The sequence below is a fragment of the Myiozetetes cayanensis genome, unplaced genomic scaffold (genome assembly GCF_022539395.1).
Source record: "Myiozetetes cayanensis isolate MyiCay16 unplaced genomic scaffold, myiCay2020 scf14, whole genome shotgun sequence".
Taxonomy (NCBI): domain Eukaryota; kingdom Metazoa; phylum Chordata; class Aves; order Passeriformes; family Tyrannidae; genus Myiozetetes; species Myiozetetes cayanensis.
The window spans coordinates 9,950,880-9,969,233 of NW_026087048.1; the positions used below are offsets into that span (position 1 = coordinate 9,950,880).

General features: G+C 39.6%; 1 protein-coding gene across 4 annotated transcripts in view; it reads right to left on the bottom strand.

The window, feature by feature from the left end:
- FBN1 (fibrillin 1) overlaps positions 1-18,354 on the bottom strand; it is a 147,328-nt gene that overhangs the window by 104,485 nt on the left and 24,489 nt on the right. The gene's annotated exons all lie outside the window — the stretch shown is intronic.

The window sequence follows — 18,354 nt, forward strand, 5'->3', positions numbered from 1 at the left end:
TCAGTGGGGGAATCTTCACACAGAAATCAACCAGTGTAGGGGGTGAAGGGAAGAGAGAGATCCACCCAGCTTTAGGGGCCTCTTTCCACATACTGGCTCAACCAAAAGTGACACGCTCCAGCTGTATTTTACTAATTATGTGCTTTGAGGAATAGCATCAGAATCTTGGAAAGTGTAGTGTGTACTGAACAGCCCATTACACTTATCACTGTACAGTTTTGATTGATTTTCTTTACTTATTTTAGAAACTCCGAGTTGGAAAACAAAGTTCTCTCACCTTCATGCTGCATAAATCCCAGGGTCCCTCAAAGCTGATCTTTGTATTTTTCCCATGAAAATTACTGACATTTATCTGTATAAATGCACAGAACAACTGGGATTGATGGTTTCAAAAATGCAGTTCATTAAGTGGTACTCCAGAACACATGTGAAAGCCAGTGAGAACCAGGTAAGTAATTTTTTTTTAAGGGATGTGGGAGAAAGGAATCGGGGGTTCAGCAAATAAACCAAGTGTCTGTGAATATGTAACCAGCATACTGAGGGGAACAAAGAGCTCTGGCCTGTTCTTTGTATAACAATAACACAGTAGTGCTGATTTCATATAAAAATGGGAGATCTCAGTTGAAGAAGGCTGCTGGTTATATATGTACATATATCTGCACATATTTGTACTTTTTTATCCTCTTCCATTTGTTTTGTTACACCCTGGCTATACAGAGATGCTCCAAAAGATAAGCAAATACTCAGCATAATAGGAATCACTCAGATTTAGGTCAGCAAACTACAAGCCTCACTAACTCCCAACACAGGAGTACTTAACCTTTGCATAACACGGCTGCCTTAGCCTGTCATGCGACCCGAGCCTCCCTTTCTCTGTTTCCCCTGTGTGGTGTAACACCCTGCACAGCCTGGTCTAGCTACACATCACTGCTAATGCCTCACAATGTGTGAGGAGCACCAGAATCTAAAACACATGAAAATTAGAGAGCCACAGACAACAGCAGTCCTTTAAACGCATTTTCCATTCTTAAAAAAAAAAAAAAAAATCATTAAAGTGCCATGAAATTAACTACAGTCTTTATAAATTTAACCATGTTATTTATAGATAAAATAATAATTTATGTTAAATTTACGAAGCCCTAACAGGCTTTGCTTCTGTTTACAGATAAAAGTATCCGCAGAAAGTGCCGTTGATCCAGATGCCTGTCTAATACATAATACTTCACAGCCTTACAAAATGCTGCGTATAAAAGGATGGAAAATGCTTTTTGGCCTACTTTCTGCACTGACATACTGAAAAGGAGGGAGAGTCTTGTGGTTGAGACACTTGGCTGGGACTGAGATGACCTGGGTTCAGTTTCAGACTCTGCTACAGACTCCCTGTACGTCCTCACACAAGTGACTTAATCTCCCTGTATATTAGCTCCCCACGTGGAACGCGGGGCTGCCAATATTTCTGGATGATGGTGGGGTTTTTTCCTCTTCAGACTACACAGCCTTTGGGATGCAGACTTGTATGTTTTCTGAATGATAAAGGGAGCCTCAAGCTGAGTTCAGGTCTCTTGGTATTACTCTAATAAAATGAGAAAAGAACTTTCATGTAAAGTTTTTTGTGTTAAGATCATTCAAGGCTTTTTGTTTCTTTTCGTTAGGTTGACTTGGGATTGCTTTTGTTTTTTTTGGGGGGGGGATGGATGGGAGACAGTTGTGGTAGGGTTTTCTGGGGGATTTTTTGGCTTTTTAATGTTCAATTAATTGTCAGTTTCTAGTAAAAGACAAGAGGAATTCACTCCTGGGATTTTCTGTGCTGGGCGAGTGCAACAGCAGCAGAACACATTCCACAGAGGAACTCATGCACAATCAATTAGGTCGTCTAATTAATTTTCCAACTCAATAGATGCTATGAACTTTTTTTTTTTCCAGCAATATATCTATACTGGATACACACGTGTAAAAGCAGTCCAAAAACTTCTAAAATCTTAGAGGAGAAGGACAGATGATATTCACTTGAAGGGAATGGGCTGCTACATGGGAATGATGCCGTCTCACGTGGGATTCATATTTCTGTCACGAAGGAAGAAAACGCGTACTGGGGGGTAAGAGTATTTTCCAGTTGACAAGGTTCTGTAGTTACCATTAGGGACTGACTTGTTAATCAGTATTTAGAGTGATTTATGATATTAGGGTACCCTATAATTAAGGAGAACAAAAACACTGGCCATTTGGAGAGAAAGAGCAGAAGACCCATTTAAAAAATAGGTTTGAACCAAACAGGGACAAAAAATGTAAATATTTACAGGGGCTTTAACGACAGATTACATAAGGTGCTACAACATCTAACAACAGATATCTGTTTCTCTAGTCCTTACTCAGACAAAACCTCAATTAGCATCACCAGGAACTGTGTCTGAATAAGGACTCTGGAACAAAGACTGAAACAAGCAGGAGAAGAATGGTCAGAGAATTTTCTGCCTTCTCTCACAGGGACTTCAGCAGCAAATTTTCAATTGCCATGAATTTTCTCTGTACTTCCTTTCCCATCATTGTGATCACCCAAAAGTCCTTATTTCACACTAAACATGATGAAGTGTTCGTGAGATTATAGTTATAATTGTGATGTCTGGATTAAAACAGTGAGTTGTGACATTTCTAAGAGTCCTAAGGGAGATGGCAGTGAGTTACAGAGAATACACAGATACTTGATAATCCACAATTATGGGAAAGAAGACAGAAGCACAACAAAGCACTTCAGCTGGGATTTTATTACAGGCATTTCTGTGGAAGCACAGACTAGATTTATAGAGAACTTATAAAAATGCCCATAGTAAAGCGATAAATGTAACAGTTTCTCCAACCTGTAACACTAATCAGTGTTCTGTTGGTAACTGCTTCAAGCAATGCGGCTGCAGGATCAGATGAAGGCAGGAGAGAGAGAGCAAACTCTGGAAAAGATACATACTGCTTGTAGGTAGGGGAAAGCCAGAGCAAAAAGCCTTCAGGGAACAAGTGTGAAGGAAACAAGGATACAAAGAAGCAAAACAGCAAAAGAGCAGAGGGAAGAAAAACAGGAAGGCAGCAAAGACGGGATGGATCAAAGCAAATCTAAGAAATGAGTGGGAGGCACAGAGACAAGGAGAGATAAACAGTGGGAGCCAGCAGACACCATGTGTGAGAAGGGGAGAAAAGGAAGGGGAAGGGAAGGAAAGGGCTGGCCAGCCCGAGAGCTCTGCCAGCCGACCAGGAGAGGGAAGTTTGCCAGGACAGGCCGGCCAACTAACTAGGTAAAAATGAGAGCCAGAGCCAACTAGTAGAGAGCAGCCAGCCAGCCAAAGGCATCCAGGAGAGGAACGAGTGCATGGAGCAGAGTGGGAGCAGTCCCAGCTCCACCCCGGAGCCAGGTGACCTGCAGGAAACACCCCCCTTTGCAGGGGATGAGTTGGGCATTGGCAGCACTGCCCCCTGTGCTCCAAGAATGGCACTGAGCAAGCAGCAAAAAGGTGCCTGAGAATGTCCCAGCAATGGGATGAGAATCTCACTGACACATCTGGCTATGCACTCTGAAATGCTATCCACTAGTATCACTGGGTGGCCAAATGTGAATAAACAATGATTACACAAACTGCAGATATTAACTACCATTTTCCAAAAGGCATTTTCCTCACACTTGCAGAGTTGATTTCCATATTATTTTTCTACTTTGATATTTTCAAGCTGATAAGGTTCAAATTATGTACCCCGATATTATTTATCGAGTTCAATGTCATAATTCTAAATCAGGAAAAACAAACACCAGGCCAGTGATAAATGAGGGTATGAGATAGAAAAGGGGTTACAAACCACATGAAGAATGGTCTAATCTAGCACTGACAACATACTCCTTATCTGTTAAATTAGGCAGCTCCTATCTATGCATTTCAAAGAAATAAAATTAAATGTATTGAATAAGAAAAAATTTAAAGCTGTTGCTAATGGATTTCTACTAGATAGTAAATCCTTGTGCGGTCTTCTGAACTATTTCTCACCACTGAATGAATAACTGAACAACTGAGTGGATCAGAATAAACTGTGGCAAGACCTAATTGTGTTCCTATGTTTAAACTTTATATTTAACAACAACAAAAAAAGGCAATAAATTATATATATTTAAATTATTTCTGAGAAGAATAAGTTTCATTTCACAGTCATCAGACTGTTAAACACATCCTGTTCATTTTTTTCTCCCCACCAAGTCTTCCTGCTGTAATTCAGCATCATATGAAGCAGGTACTTAAACAGACAGGAGATCCTATCAAGGAATCAGGACTCACAGAATGAACAGAAGTGAGGTAAGCCAGGTATAGGCAGTGTTTCAATGGTTAACCCTTTTGGATATAGGGTTTGATCCACACCACTGAAACCCTTGAGCATCTTTTTCCTTTTAACTTCCCTGGGCTTTGAATGAAGCATTAAGCCATTAGGAAACCACTAATCCAATTCAGCTCCCTAAACCCCTCCAGCCAGAAGGAGATTCCCAGCTGAGACAGAGGATACTTTACATATCAAAAGCCAAATTCTGCTTGGGAGCAAGAGAATGGTCCATGACAAGCAGCACCTTGGGTTTCCCACAGCAGGTCAGAGGAGAGAGAGGAAGGGAAGCAGGAGGGAGTGCCCATCTACTGCTGGGGAGCAGGGAAGAGTTAAGAGGGGTAAGCATACAGAGTACAGCATAATGCAGCTTAAAGTTCCTCTGTGGGAGCTCTGGCATCTGTCTAAGCTGCAAGGTTTAGCAATTACAGTGCCAATTTAAACTTGTACTTAAAAATATCGGAAATATTTTCATTTTTAGTAGAATGGGTACATTTAACAATCTAGGTGGTCACCAATACACATGTGCATCACTCCCATCAACGTTAGTGGAACAACAGACTGTTCTGAGGGGTGTCTAAAGTTTCAGCTGCTTGTAAACCAGCACTGTGGGAAAACTTTTAGGTGGCTTTAAAAAAATTCTCATTAAACAGTAGACAGCTCATAATTTAAGACACTTCAGTGGAAAACTTCCTCCTGACTATCAGAAGTATTTTGCACTATATCCAAAAGGTAGGTAGGATTTCCTCAAGAAATAATGCCTTTTATCCACATCATTCTTGTCAGGAAAGAGTCTCAATATCTGTTTTAATAATTAAGTTTCAGGTTTCAACTACACTAGTGATAAATAACATTCGCATTAGAAAAATGTTTTTAGAGTATCAAATAGTTTAGTCTTACAAAATAAAATAAGCTTGTGGTGGTTAAACTACCCTTACGTAAGAACATTTTATTAGTGTGTGAATATACTATAAGCTTAAGTTATAAAGATAATTTAGCCCACACGTCTGAAATGAGACAACCACTGGATTGGAACTCTTGCTTGGCAGGATGCTGATCTCTTTCTTTCCTCCATTTCATTTAATTAGGAACTTGAAATTGGATCAGCAACTTTTAAACAGCTGATTAAAAGCCCTGTTCACAAAAGCGATCTTGGTTATTTTTCCTGTGAGCATCAGGCTGCCCCTCTGCAGGGCAGCAAGCCCTGCTGACACGCTGTGATCTCATCCCGCTTCGGAAGAGGTGTGGGAGAATCACTGCCCTCCTGGGTACTGCATCTGCACCTCTGCATCCACATCCCACCACTGCAAACCACACACAATACTGACTACTTAAATAAGAATCAACCAACCAAATAAAACCAAACCAACAACAAATTTAAAAAAAAAAAAACAAAAAATCCACAAACAAACAAACAAACAAATAACCACAGAGACATCATCTCATGGAAAAAGGAAGGCACAAAACTCTTTCACATCAGCTCCAATTTGAGTATAACCTAAAACCAACTAAAATGCAAAGATCTGTTTACATTTCACCAGAGGCCATTGGAGGACACATATACAAACTTGTCTATGTGTTAACCAATGTACATTAACACACCTGCATTCTAAAACCACTTTGGAAATGAAAGACTGTGTATGCAGCACACAAAGCCAAAAGGAAAAGAACAGGAAAAGAACACTGTATTATAAAACTGAAAGAGGTTGTACTTTATTTGCTATTTACTCTACTAGAATATTTCTTATTCATCATATTGAAATCTCTAATTGCAGTTAAAAATAAAATACCATTCCATATAATGGCATTTTCTATACCCTAGAGCCATAGATAATAGTCTTCATTGCTAAAACACATTCATATTTGTAGCTTATGCCTTTAAGCTCTTTGAACTTTTATCCAGTATTACTGATTGGAAGTATTGTGTCGTAGCACAGTACAGATCCAACTGCTTTCTCAATAGCCTTATTGAAATCTGGCTGACAAGATCTGATCAGGTCAACTCTGACCCCTGATTCAAAGCCCACCCAGATCTTTGGGTGTCCCTTTCTTTTATGTGAGTAGGTTTTGGATCACTTTGACAGTGATTGAGAAGTTTCATCCAGGTTTCATTTCTCTAAGCAGTATCAGACTTCTACCTCTGAGTTTGAAGTACAGCCCAAATGTCTGAATAGACAACTGACACACACACAAGTCAATGTACATGTACAATGTACAATCTACCCTCTGGACACAGCAAAACAAAAGGTCATAAATAAACATAAGCCATTCCCTGCAGGGTTGGGCAAGAGTTTACACTAAGTGGCAGATCATTACTGCTTTTGATGTTCAGTGAAATGCCAATCATCTCAAACTCTTGGTATTTCCTTGGATGCAATGGGCACTTGCCTAGAAATATCAAAGGTGGTATTTCATGCAGAGTCACTGCATAACATTTTCTAAGATTACCCAAATATTTATGAGCAAGGAATAGAAGTGTCCATATGTACACACTCTACCTAATTCATTTAAATTATTTCAGACACTAAAAAACTCAATTCTCATATCAAGAATTCCTTCAGCAGGCAAGCACAAAGCAGCCTCTCAGTAGTGGGAGATGTCCAAAGGAGCTCCTCTAAGCTGCACTCCAGACAACTACAACTGAAGTGTCAAAACTACCTTAATTCTTTTCAGAAAGTCTCTCCTCCATTATACAGAATTCAAAGGATGTGTTACCATTTTTTTCGAAGAGGACCAGGATAACACTCCTAATGTGTTCTGGGTATGGTCAAATCATTGATGCAAAATCTTGCTGCTGTTGCAGAGTAACAAAGAGAAATTCCTCCCAGCTTGAGATTGAAGGGGACATCAACAACGTAGGCTGAAGGAAGTTGTTATTTCTATTCAAAATTCTAAACAGCTGTTTTCAAGGCAGATTAAAAGATTTTTCAATGTTTGGATTCAACTCAAGAGCTTTATCTAATGCATACTTTGTATTTGAGTATTTGTTGAATTAGAAATTTAATAGAGCAGCTGAGTATTTTAAAATCTTTTGGAAGATGTGAAAAAGGGATGTGAACTCTAGCACACCCTGTAAAACATAAATTTCTTACCAAAAGAATATGTTATTCATGTGCTCTGTACATTAGGTCAATTATTACTCACTTTCTTTGGAGAACAACCAAGTGCCTCCACCCTTTATAACAGAGCACTGTAATCAACTGTAGTAAGAATAGCAGAATTATTCTAATACACACATCAGTGGCTCAGGCCTGAGCTTAAAAAGGCTTGAACAGCAAGAGACTAAGATGGATTTGCCATCATATTTCCTTTTTTTTTTTTTTTTTTTTAAGAGCAAAAGAAATTAAAGTTTCTTTGTACACCTTTGTAAATAATTTTAATTTCACATAAATAGGGGAAAAAATATAAAAAGGAATGCTTTAAACTTCCCCTCCAATTTAAACACTTCTACTATTTAATGACAAATTCCATAAACATTCTGATACCAATACTTCTTCCACTGCACGTCTTTCATTTCCACTAACCCAATTTAACCTCTCATCTTCCTTGCAGTCAGCAGCTGTACAAAGCATTTTTTTTGTACTGACATCAGCAAGTGACTGAAGTGCCAGTGCTAGATTTAAAATGCCTTCTGAAACCAGAGTTTTTGTATTGAATTTGGAACAGAGTTTGATACAACTTGTACTGTTAGTTTAATATAGTATCACCTTTCACAGAGCCATATCTTGTTGGGTTCCTGCTGGGACCTGAGAGCTGAAATAGCTCAAGGTTTAATGCATGGCACTTCATTTTGCCCAGCTTGGCTCAGGCCAAGAGAAGCATTTCAAATTATTTAGATAACCACACAGATTAAATACCCAGCAAGATAGCCTGCTAAGTCATTCATCATTTGCCATTCCTGGCCTGTGCTTGTGTCTAGCAATGTTTTTACTAGAAGAGCCATTCAGATGAATGGAATGCACATCTCCGCTGGGTCTCCCCTGCCCAAGCAGCAGTCTAAACTTCTCAAGCTGCCTTCAATGCTCTTTTCCCAAGATTGTGAAAGCTGTTTGGCTACACCCCTTATGGCATCCTCTTCTCACCTGTCTTCCCTCCTCACCTGTTTCTCTTGCTTTTTCTTTATGAGCCCAGATTTCAGTGTATTGAAACATTACCCTCTCCTTACTTCAGTGCCTCCAAACAGTCACAAATCATCCTCTTATCACTTCTCTATTCTTCAACTCAAGAATCAAGCAACTGGAATTAGTTCACACGGTGTGGTGCAATTCAATTCCAGACACAGCATCTGCATCATTAAATTATGTCTTATCTTAAAGATTATTGGAGCCCAAGCAACCCAACACCAACTCTCCTTTCACTTACCTAGATTTTCACTGCCCATTTCAATGGCAGATTTTTTTTGCCTTCCTGCCCTGTGGCCTGGAAGTAATTTTTTACCCTGTGGTTTCTTCTGAAGCCTGTATTAATCCCACTGTAAAGCTGTCATACTTCCATTTTACAAATCTCTCCAAGTTACCACCCATACTGTCCCTCCGGGACATAGAGATTCTCATAAAGGCTTTCATCATATCCCAGCAGGACAATTATAGTTCACTGCTCCCTGGTTTTACTGTTACCTCTTATAAACATTTCAAGTTCAAGCAGTATCCTGTCACTGTACTGCTCAAGTGAACTAAGATGTCTGGACATATTATTCCAGCACAGAGACCAATCCAACACCCCTTGAAGAAGCAGTTAAAGGTGTCTCACTTTAAGATCTATCTTAATTGTAGTTTGAAGAAAGTGCACAACAGGCTCTTTCCACTGTATGTTCACTGCTTTGCTTCTTGCTGCCATTCTCAGGAACGTAAGGAGACACAGGAACTTTTGAGGTCCCAAAATCTCCCATCCCTGAGGGACCCAGCTGCCTCCTAAATCAGGTGAAATATCACTCCTGTACCTATTAGGTCTCCCCATCTTTTCGTCTTAAGTGACAAGCAGGTAAGTACAATCAGTGTCCAATGCAAACAGGAAAACTCCAGGACAGTGTGTCTATAGTTACCAGAGTTGCTAGCAGTTAAAATCATTCCCTATTCCACACCCCATGAACCACTGTAATTTTGCCATCTTATTTTTTATTTTTAAGCTAACTGTTCCATTTTTAGACTTTTATTAGGCAAGTACATTAGACATTATCACCATAACCTGTGCTTTCATTTCATAGCACTCAATCAGTTGTTGCCACAGGACAAATACTCCTTGGGTAGCAGAACACACATATAAAAAACCCACAAAAGATCCAGAATTATGAACACTTCGACAGTGACACTGGATCTTCATTAAATGGCTAGTAGGTCTGAATGACACAGCTGGAGGTTTTACAAATCACAAACTAACATATATTTTAACACACCCTCTGGTGTGACTGGCCATAGTCCTGGGCAACCTGGTCAAGCTGATCCAGCTTGAGCTGGGGAGATGGACTATAAGATCTCAAGAGGTCTCTTCCACCTAAGCAATTCTGTAAGCTGAAATACAGTTAGAACTGATCCTCTCTCCCCTGTAATTCTTACAGCTCTATTTTTTAAAAAATGTAAATGCATTGTTTGATAGGTGGGAGTTACTCCACTAAATAGCAGATGTGCATTTTAGTGTCTGTTTTTGCTGGAGATGAACTGATTTCCCAAGCCTTGCTGAAAATTCATCTATCAGCAGATTCAGTGGAAACCATTGTAAGCAGTGGGACCTATGTTAAAGGACTTAGGGCAAAAACTGGTGGCTTAACCTTGAGACCAAAGAGCACTATGAGATTCCTGTGTATATAGAAACAAGAAAGAAAATGGTAAGTAAGTCTAATAAAATACCACTGAACTTCTGACCACTGCTGCAATGCCAGCAAGAACCCTTCTCCTGCTTCAGCACAGGGCAGCAGGGCTGTGTCCCATGCTGTGTGTGGTGATGCAGGATGGAAGGATCAGGCACCACTTCCCCAAGGAGGCAAGAGCTGTGAACATACAGGTTTCTGCTGAGCTCTGCTTCTCTACGACTGTCAGCACCTCTGTGTTGGAAGAAAAAGCATTAGAGGTCACAGAAGACCATTTGTTCCAAGGAGACGGGAGCAAATGGGGACAGCACTAAATGCCTGGCAGTCACTGGGTAAACTTCACAGAAAACATAAATGTTGGGGGCAAGACCATTACAAAAAGTGATCAAGACCATTTGGTAAGCCAGGCATAGCGGAGTTAAATGCTTTTTAAAAACAGAGTCAGACACTAAGTTAAACATTCAGGGACAATAAAACTTGTAAAAAATAAAAGAGAGGCCACTCCTTCAGTATGGGACTTGTAATCGAAATTACACCACCATAACAAAATTGAGGCTACGGCATAGCAGTCACATTAACCTACCTGATCTAACTTAGCCTGGGTAATGCCTGGAATAGATACAAAGCAAATGTATAAGGTCACAAGCAAAAAACAGGTGCTTAAAAGGTCTCATATTTCTTTTCTTAAAATATAAAACCCTATGTGTATATATGAGTGTAAACACACATGCACTTTTAATAACTTTCATGCTTTTTTAAAATTAGGTTTCCCTAGCCTTTGCACACCTTCCCACAAAAAGAAATACTGAATCTTCGTTTCTTTACATAACAGAATTCCACCTTTTTCCAAAAGGAGTTTCTTCTGGATAAGGAGTGCAAAGCCAGGCTCTGTTTTACAGCATAGAAGAATTTGGAGAGTGATATTTCTCTTAGGGCTCCTTTCTTTTCAGACCTTATTTAGGCCTCTTTTCTTTTCCTACAGCATTTCTCTAAAGTGCCAAATGTACAAGCTGTCACCAAAAAAAAATACAAAATCTACTCCGTCACTATTCATGAACTTCTCAAGGGCAACTGGAAGTGAGAACGTGCCTGTTCTTACAGCTGCTCCTAGGTAGTTGTTTCCCACATTTTTTGCAGCATTTATGCTGAGATAGGATAGGAGATACCTTTCTAAATGCAACAGTGTACTCCAGAAAGGTTTTATTTTTTACAGAGATTTCATCAGCTCTGTTACCAATACGTTGCAAAAAACCTGACGTGTCAAAATAGTCCCACTGACCACTTTTAGCACCTCTGCTTAAGATGCATTTTCATTAGCACTTTGCAGCTGACATACATAAAAGAATTGTTTTACTTGGACATGCCCTCGTCAGTTTATCCTTGCGTTAGGTACAATCTGTGATGTTTTAAAAGAGGTTTCTTTTCTTTGTTAGAATTGACCATCGTGAAAGTTTTAGATCACTTTAAAAAACAAAGAAAAAAATTAAGTCCATAACCTAAACTTGACTGAGGCACCATACACACTCACATTTGTTTCTGTTGCAACTGTAACAAAAACTTTCAGTTTACCAGCCCCAATAAGAAGAAGAAAAAAAAAGCTATGAATGGGTGATTCACAAGGAAAACATTTGTTTTCACTGTAACAAATGAAAGGATTTCAGGTAGCTGTGCTTTCTTATGTTAAAATATATTGCAGGCCAAAGAAGAAGGAACATTTTTCTCCAGGAACAGCTAAGCAGGCATTGTTAGATAAGTTCTCAGCTGCATTTACTCATTCCCTGTATTATGTACAACTCCAGGAGTCACCATTTTGAAAGCACCTTTTCTTTGGAAAGTTCCAGAAGAAATTAGTTTTGCCCAGCTATTTTATTTCCCATTTCATTTGTGGTGACCCAGAAATCAGAAGATGGCTGAAATTAGAAAAATGGGCCTGGTACAATGGTACTAAGAGAGGAAGAATGGCTAGAGGACACTCATTCTGAAGGCCTTAAACACACAACTGTGCTGCAATGCCAACCAGCATCGGTAAAAGTTGATCTTTCAGCACACACGAAAAAGTTGACTCTCGTGATACAACACATCAGATGAATTCTTTCCAATTCTCCCTGGAATGCCACAGAGCACAGATCCAGCAGTGCAGGCCATCCAGGGAGGACATGTCTTTCAACTGCCTGCACTGTGAATACGAAAGTCATATCTGGATTACTGTAACATCCCATAACCAAACAAACATAGATATCTCTCTGTGTTATAACTTCTACAAAGCCTCGTGATGAAAGCACAGGCTCTTCCTTTCTGAGGACACTACAATTCCAACTGCAAGTACCACGTGCAAGCAGAGCCAGCACAAGGTTCAGCCTGTCTGCAGTGAGAGCAGAACCAAGCTTGTTGCACAGCAAACACGTGCCACACACTGCCAGCACACTGGGAGGTAGGAGTCAGGTTCAACAACAGAGCTGTCTGCAGTTCCAGAAGGATCATCTCAGTGATTCTCATGTGAGTCCCTTCAATATCCTACATGCAGGAAACAAATCTTAGAGATGAGAACAGTGTTTTTATCCTCATTTATATTTAAAATGTTTTTATCCTCATTTATACCCAAAAATATGGACTCCTCAATTTGTGATTACATTTGTATGCATCTCCACTGCTATAATGAAAATCAAACCAAAACAAAGTCCAAACAATACCTTATTGCACTTCTAAAAGTCCGTGCCCTTAGCAGCCAATCAAGAAGGCATGGAAGCATAGAAAGGTCTGCCAAATAGCTGAATGAAAACTTTAGATTTGGATTTGTTTGACTGAAACCAAAACTCAATTTGGAACAAAATGTAAATGTTCAGCTTCATGTACAAAAGTTGGAGCCTTCACATCTCACATGAGACCTCAGCCATATGTACTTAATCATTTATGGATCTTGATTAAACTTTTAAGCATATATCTGAAGAAACGTTTTAAAACTTGCTATGTGATATTTTAGGATACACAAAGCATAGAACAAGCAACACAGGACAGATTAGGGGGTGTACCTGCAAGGAGAAAAACAATGGGTAAAAGCCTTCACATACACAAGATCCCTAAAAACGCTTTTTGGCATCAAATAACAGACTGAGCTGAGTCCTGGGTTCTGATCCAGAGATCTATTGATTATATTGTTAAGTAGTATGAAGCATCTTACATCACACACAGTTATTCTGCAGAGACTTCACCACCATAAAGGAGCAGCTTCGATTTTAAAAATTTAAAAACTCACCCACTTCACCTCAACCTCTTCTATAGAAAAGGTAATCCCAGACACCAGTATTGAATTTTGGTTTTAAAACAAAAAGGTGACAACATGTATTAAAGTTATTTTAAACTCAGTAAAACACCACTCTGTGCTTCAGCCTGAAGCCATTTTTCATAACTTTTCAGGGTGAAAAATGTGTGCAAGAATCCTTATTCCAGGCCTTCATGTTTAGTCATCCTTCAGCTTGCTGCTCTAACACTGTACATGCATTCATGTTACAGGGCTGCAGAAACTACATGTCTATGTCAACAGATGTGTTTCTTGGAAGAAAGCTACAGAAATCAAGTTTATTCAAATGTTTGCCAGCTACCATATGCTGCAATACTACTTTAAATGCAACATAAGGCTTTGGGAACATACTTTTACTGCTATCTACACTTTGTTATTTACTTTCCATTTAGACTAAATACCAGAGACGGGGCACACTAAGGGGTGCAGTGTCCTCTTTGTGAAAACATTCTACCCGTTGTAGTATTTAGAAAGAAAAAAATACACAGAGCCCTACACTACTCTTGACCACTTTCAGCGGCTGCTGCACTTTCATAAAGAGGCTCTGGGAAAGATATTTTTACATATGGCATTAATTCCGGGAACTTTTAATAATGGCCAAATATAATTAAAAATTATGCAAAAATTCCTGCCATGAAGAGAGCAGTACAGAAACGACTCTGTTTGAAGAAAAAGCAATCATTTGCTCACATTCTGAGTCCAGAAAAAAACAAAACACACGTGGTACATTTTTGATATTTGAACTACATCAGGCCCAATTCTGCTCCTACATGAAGCGAGTGGCAAAACTCCAGAGTGCAGCAGGATTGAGCCCCTGATGTTGTCACAAGCATTCAAATAAACAAACAGGGCTGTAACACATTCTGAGCTTCTACTGTGTTTCCCTAAATGAATCCAGACAGAAAAAGAAAAGCATATTTCACTGCATTTCTGCAAGACGAGGATAACAACAATGTACAATTTTATATTCTATAGAATTCTCCTTCTCAAAGTATAATTACCCGAGCGTCCAAAGAGAGGAGTTTCAAATAGTCAAGAAAGCCTTTATGCACTAGTTTGGAAGCACAGTTCTACCAAATCTGATAGGGTTGTCTGATCTCTCTGAGTTCCTAACATCAATTATTCCTATGGACTTTCATAAAGTCCATGATATAGGGATGTTTTCACATGACCCAAACGTGGGCATCTCCTACAGTCAGCTAAATCCCCCAGGCTCTTTTGCAGACAATGAAAAGAGCTGGCAATGTTCTGAATCATCCTTAGGGGAAAACACAAGCTAAGTCTCTGCTCTCAGTGTCTTCAGCAGCTTTAATAGGAATTGCAGAATCTATAACTCACTCAAGTTATTTAGCATTAGCAAACAAATGGCATAAAGATGGCATCTGGTTTTTAACCAATAGGAGAAATTTTGCGTTGCCTGCATCTTCATTTTCTGTTACCCGTGATTTCTTTTCATTAACAATATGACTACTGATAAGCCAAAAGCTGAGTGTACCTCTTGGATCTTAACTATATCTAACTATAAAAGCTTGGGCCAAAATCCAGCAAGGCCCTTAAGCACATTTTAGGCATAATGGCATCTCAGGTTTGAGTTTAAAAGCATGTCAAAGCCCATCACTGAACCACAGCCAGAGAACTCAGCACCTTCCAAAAGAAATCCCTGAAGTCCGAATTTAACTGAGACAATATCCACTAAATATTTTCCTTCCTGGACTATGTATTTTAAATGTGTTTTAAATGGTTCTAGGAAGCATTTCCAACTCCAATACACTTTTACTGTTGAGTTTATGGCAAGTCCACCTTTTTTTGAACACCATCCCACAGAAAAGCCAGGTTTGTTTTACTTATGATACACCTGCATGCCCTTGAGAGTACACCCAGGCAGCTTCTCCTGCTTTGGAAAGGTGCCAGACACCACACCCAGCAGCTCAGGAGTTAACCATACACGTGGTACTGCTTACAACCAGGACATGTCGAGTTATCCATCCAGCCCTGATGAAGCCAATCTCACCAGTGACATGGTACACACTCCCAGAACATGAAGAGGAACCCCACTGATAAAAATGAATCTCAAAATTCCTTGTGCTCCTGTTTATAGTGTTTATAATGTTACACTGACATTAACACTTCTAAGACGCACAAAAAGCAACTTGTGTGCCAAAGCTGTCCAAGGCCAGCTGCTACCCTCTCGAAGAATGACTGAATAAATAGATAAAAATACTCATGCCACAAACTGGATGGAGTTTGCTGCACTGTGAAAGCAGCAGGTCTTTCACCAGATAAAGCCCTTTCGCTGTGCATGTATTTGATGCTACTGACCTACACAGAAGTCTTTCAGATCTTCATCAACAATCACATTAACAATCAGCATCTTCTGAGGTAATGCCAATCAGGGTGATTTGCATTATAAATGTGACCAAATGTACAGAAAAACTGCTTAAAACAGAACTTCATGACTTGTCTCTGTATCTAAGAAACTCACTCTTTGTTCTAACCACCTGCAACATTTTCACTGTTTTCCCTATCAGATTATCAGAATAATCTCATTATTTGGTTGCTTCAACATTGTTTTATTCCAATCAGTTCTAAGCTACAACACATGCAGCAAAGGCTGAAGTTTTCTTTAGTCTGTCGCAGATGTGCCACAAGCACTGTGTGATTATTACTGTTAGCTGACACTTGCAGAGGAAAGCAGACGGTGATTTGCAGCAGTAAATGACTTCCATAACTGTGAGCCTGTGGCATGGCATAACCTTGGCATCAAACCACAGCCAAACAGATGGAGACTGTGCATATGCCACAGAACTACAGCACTTCGCTTTACCTTTCTATCCAGCAGTGGTGTTTTCAAAACAATCTGCCTCTCCTGCTTCCCCCAGAAACAGGATAGTTTAAGAGACTGTTCCTCTTGAAGAATTTCCTATTTTTTTTCCTCCTCCATGCACAGAGATGCTTTGGTTTTGTTGTTTTGTTTCCACCCCCCTTTCTTTTCTTTCTAATAAACACACGGTTTTACTCTACAAGGCATGAATCTTGTCGGTTTACTGGCTAACATCCATTCACATCAGAAGCCCACCAGGGAGTGTCACAAATCCACATAACTTTCCAAACCTAGATTCAAAATATGGACCTCTTACTTAGCTGACAGCTGTGTAAAATCACATGCAGCCAGACAACTCCCCAATGACCACACAGGTGCCTGTGCTGAACAAGGCAAGTTATTCTGACTAAGACCAACATTAGTTTATACTTGAAAAGCTATCTTCAGAGAAAGTTTTTTCTGATGGCATAATGTGATTCTGGGACCAAAAACCACCACACCCTTTTTAGAGGAGGGGAACATATTAGCTCAGCTAGGTAGAGAGGCTGCAGGAAATCTCTGTGAAAGGAGCCAAATTTCAGAGGTTTTCTAGGAAGATATGACTATCATTTGGCCTCAACACACCAAGTGAGCATTAGCCAGAATTACTACAGCTCATTAACAGCTATTTTCTCTTTCATTGACAACTACAGAATCAAACACATGTTCTAAGTACAAAACTGCCTATGGACAAGGTATGTAAGTTACACATTTCCACCTGAGCTGTGCTCAGTGACATGCACGGGATTTCAGGACAGCTGGGTTTGGCTCAGATGGCTCTGTGTCACCAGTTTCTCTCTCCACCCACCAGAATGCAGGAGCCCTGAGGGGCAGGACCGAGCCTGTCAGCAGGATTCAGCCTAGAAACTCGCCCCTAATGCCAGAGAGACAAACTGGACTCAGAGCAGCCAACACAAAAGTAGCACTGAACAATCTTCTTCTGAAGCCTCAAAAATTTCACCCATGAAGAACAAGCAGTGGTTGCTTGAAATTCCAAGTCTTTACAGTGCTGTTCAGTGCATTCTTACCTATAAGCCTTTTTTTCTGTTCAAACTTAGGATTTTTAACCTAATTTTCTATTTCTCTTATCCAGCAGTGAGATCCCAAGATTCAGAATAGAGCTACTTTTCAATCTTTGGAAAAAATTCACCATTGGTTTGAACTATTTTTATAACATCTGAGTGGACAACTGAAAAGACTTCACATGGTGCCAACAGCAATTTTATCTGCTCTAGGGAGTGCAGGCAATGCCTGCTTCATCCTGCCATCTGTTCTAGCACAGAACAAAAGGCTTTGGTCCCCTAAGAGTTGCTGTTCTGCAGCACCCACCTGTGCTGCCCACACAGAAAAGACAACCATTACTCCTCCAAGTTCAGCACTGATAGTGGTGACCATCTGACACAATCACTGAAGAAATTTCATGTGCTCAGCACATCTTCCACATGCAAGTCCAAAATCAGATTATTAATGTCTATTCCATCTGAGGGCCATATATATGTAACACAACCTAGTGTATGAGTAGTACGTGTTAATTTCCAACTGTCATAACCAACTGATCTAACAAATGAAAATGTTTTATTTTTACAAAACGCAACAGAATTATTCCTAAACCTTGTTCACTGTATTGCTCACAAATGAACCACTAAATTGGTTTAATAACCTCAAGAAATCCACACACAAGACAGTTGGTATAGCTGTGTTTTCATTTGAAAATTGATAACAATAAATCCGTACAAAATGGAAAGAAGAATTGAATAAACTGCCAAAACAAAATATACTGAAGACAGAGGCAAGATGCTGCTTATCATTGGTGTGCAAATCTATCAGATACAAAGATGACTTTCTGATGACTTAGAAGCTGAATTTTGAGTAAAAGCACTTATCAATAACTTTCATTTGCCACCACTTCCATTGGAGTGTTTTCACTGCTAAAAAGTAAACAATTGCATCTGTGTTTCATTCTGGCCTCTATCCTTATGAAGTTCACACTTCTAAAAATGCTACTTAAAATTTATTTTCAGTCTTGAGACTAACAAAACGAAACACAAC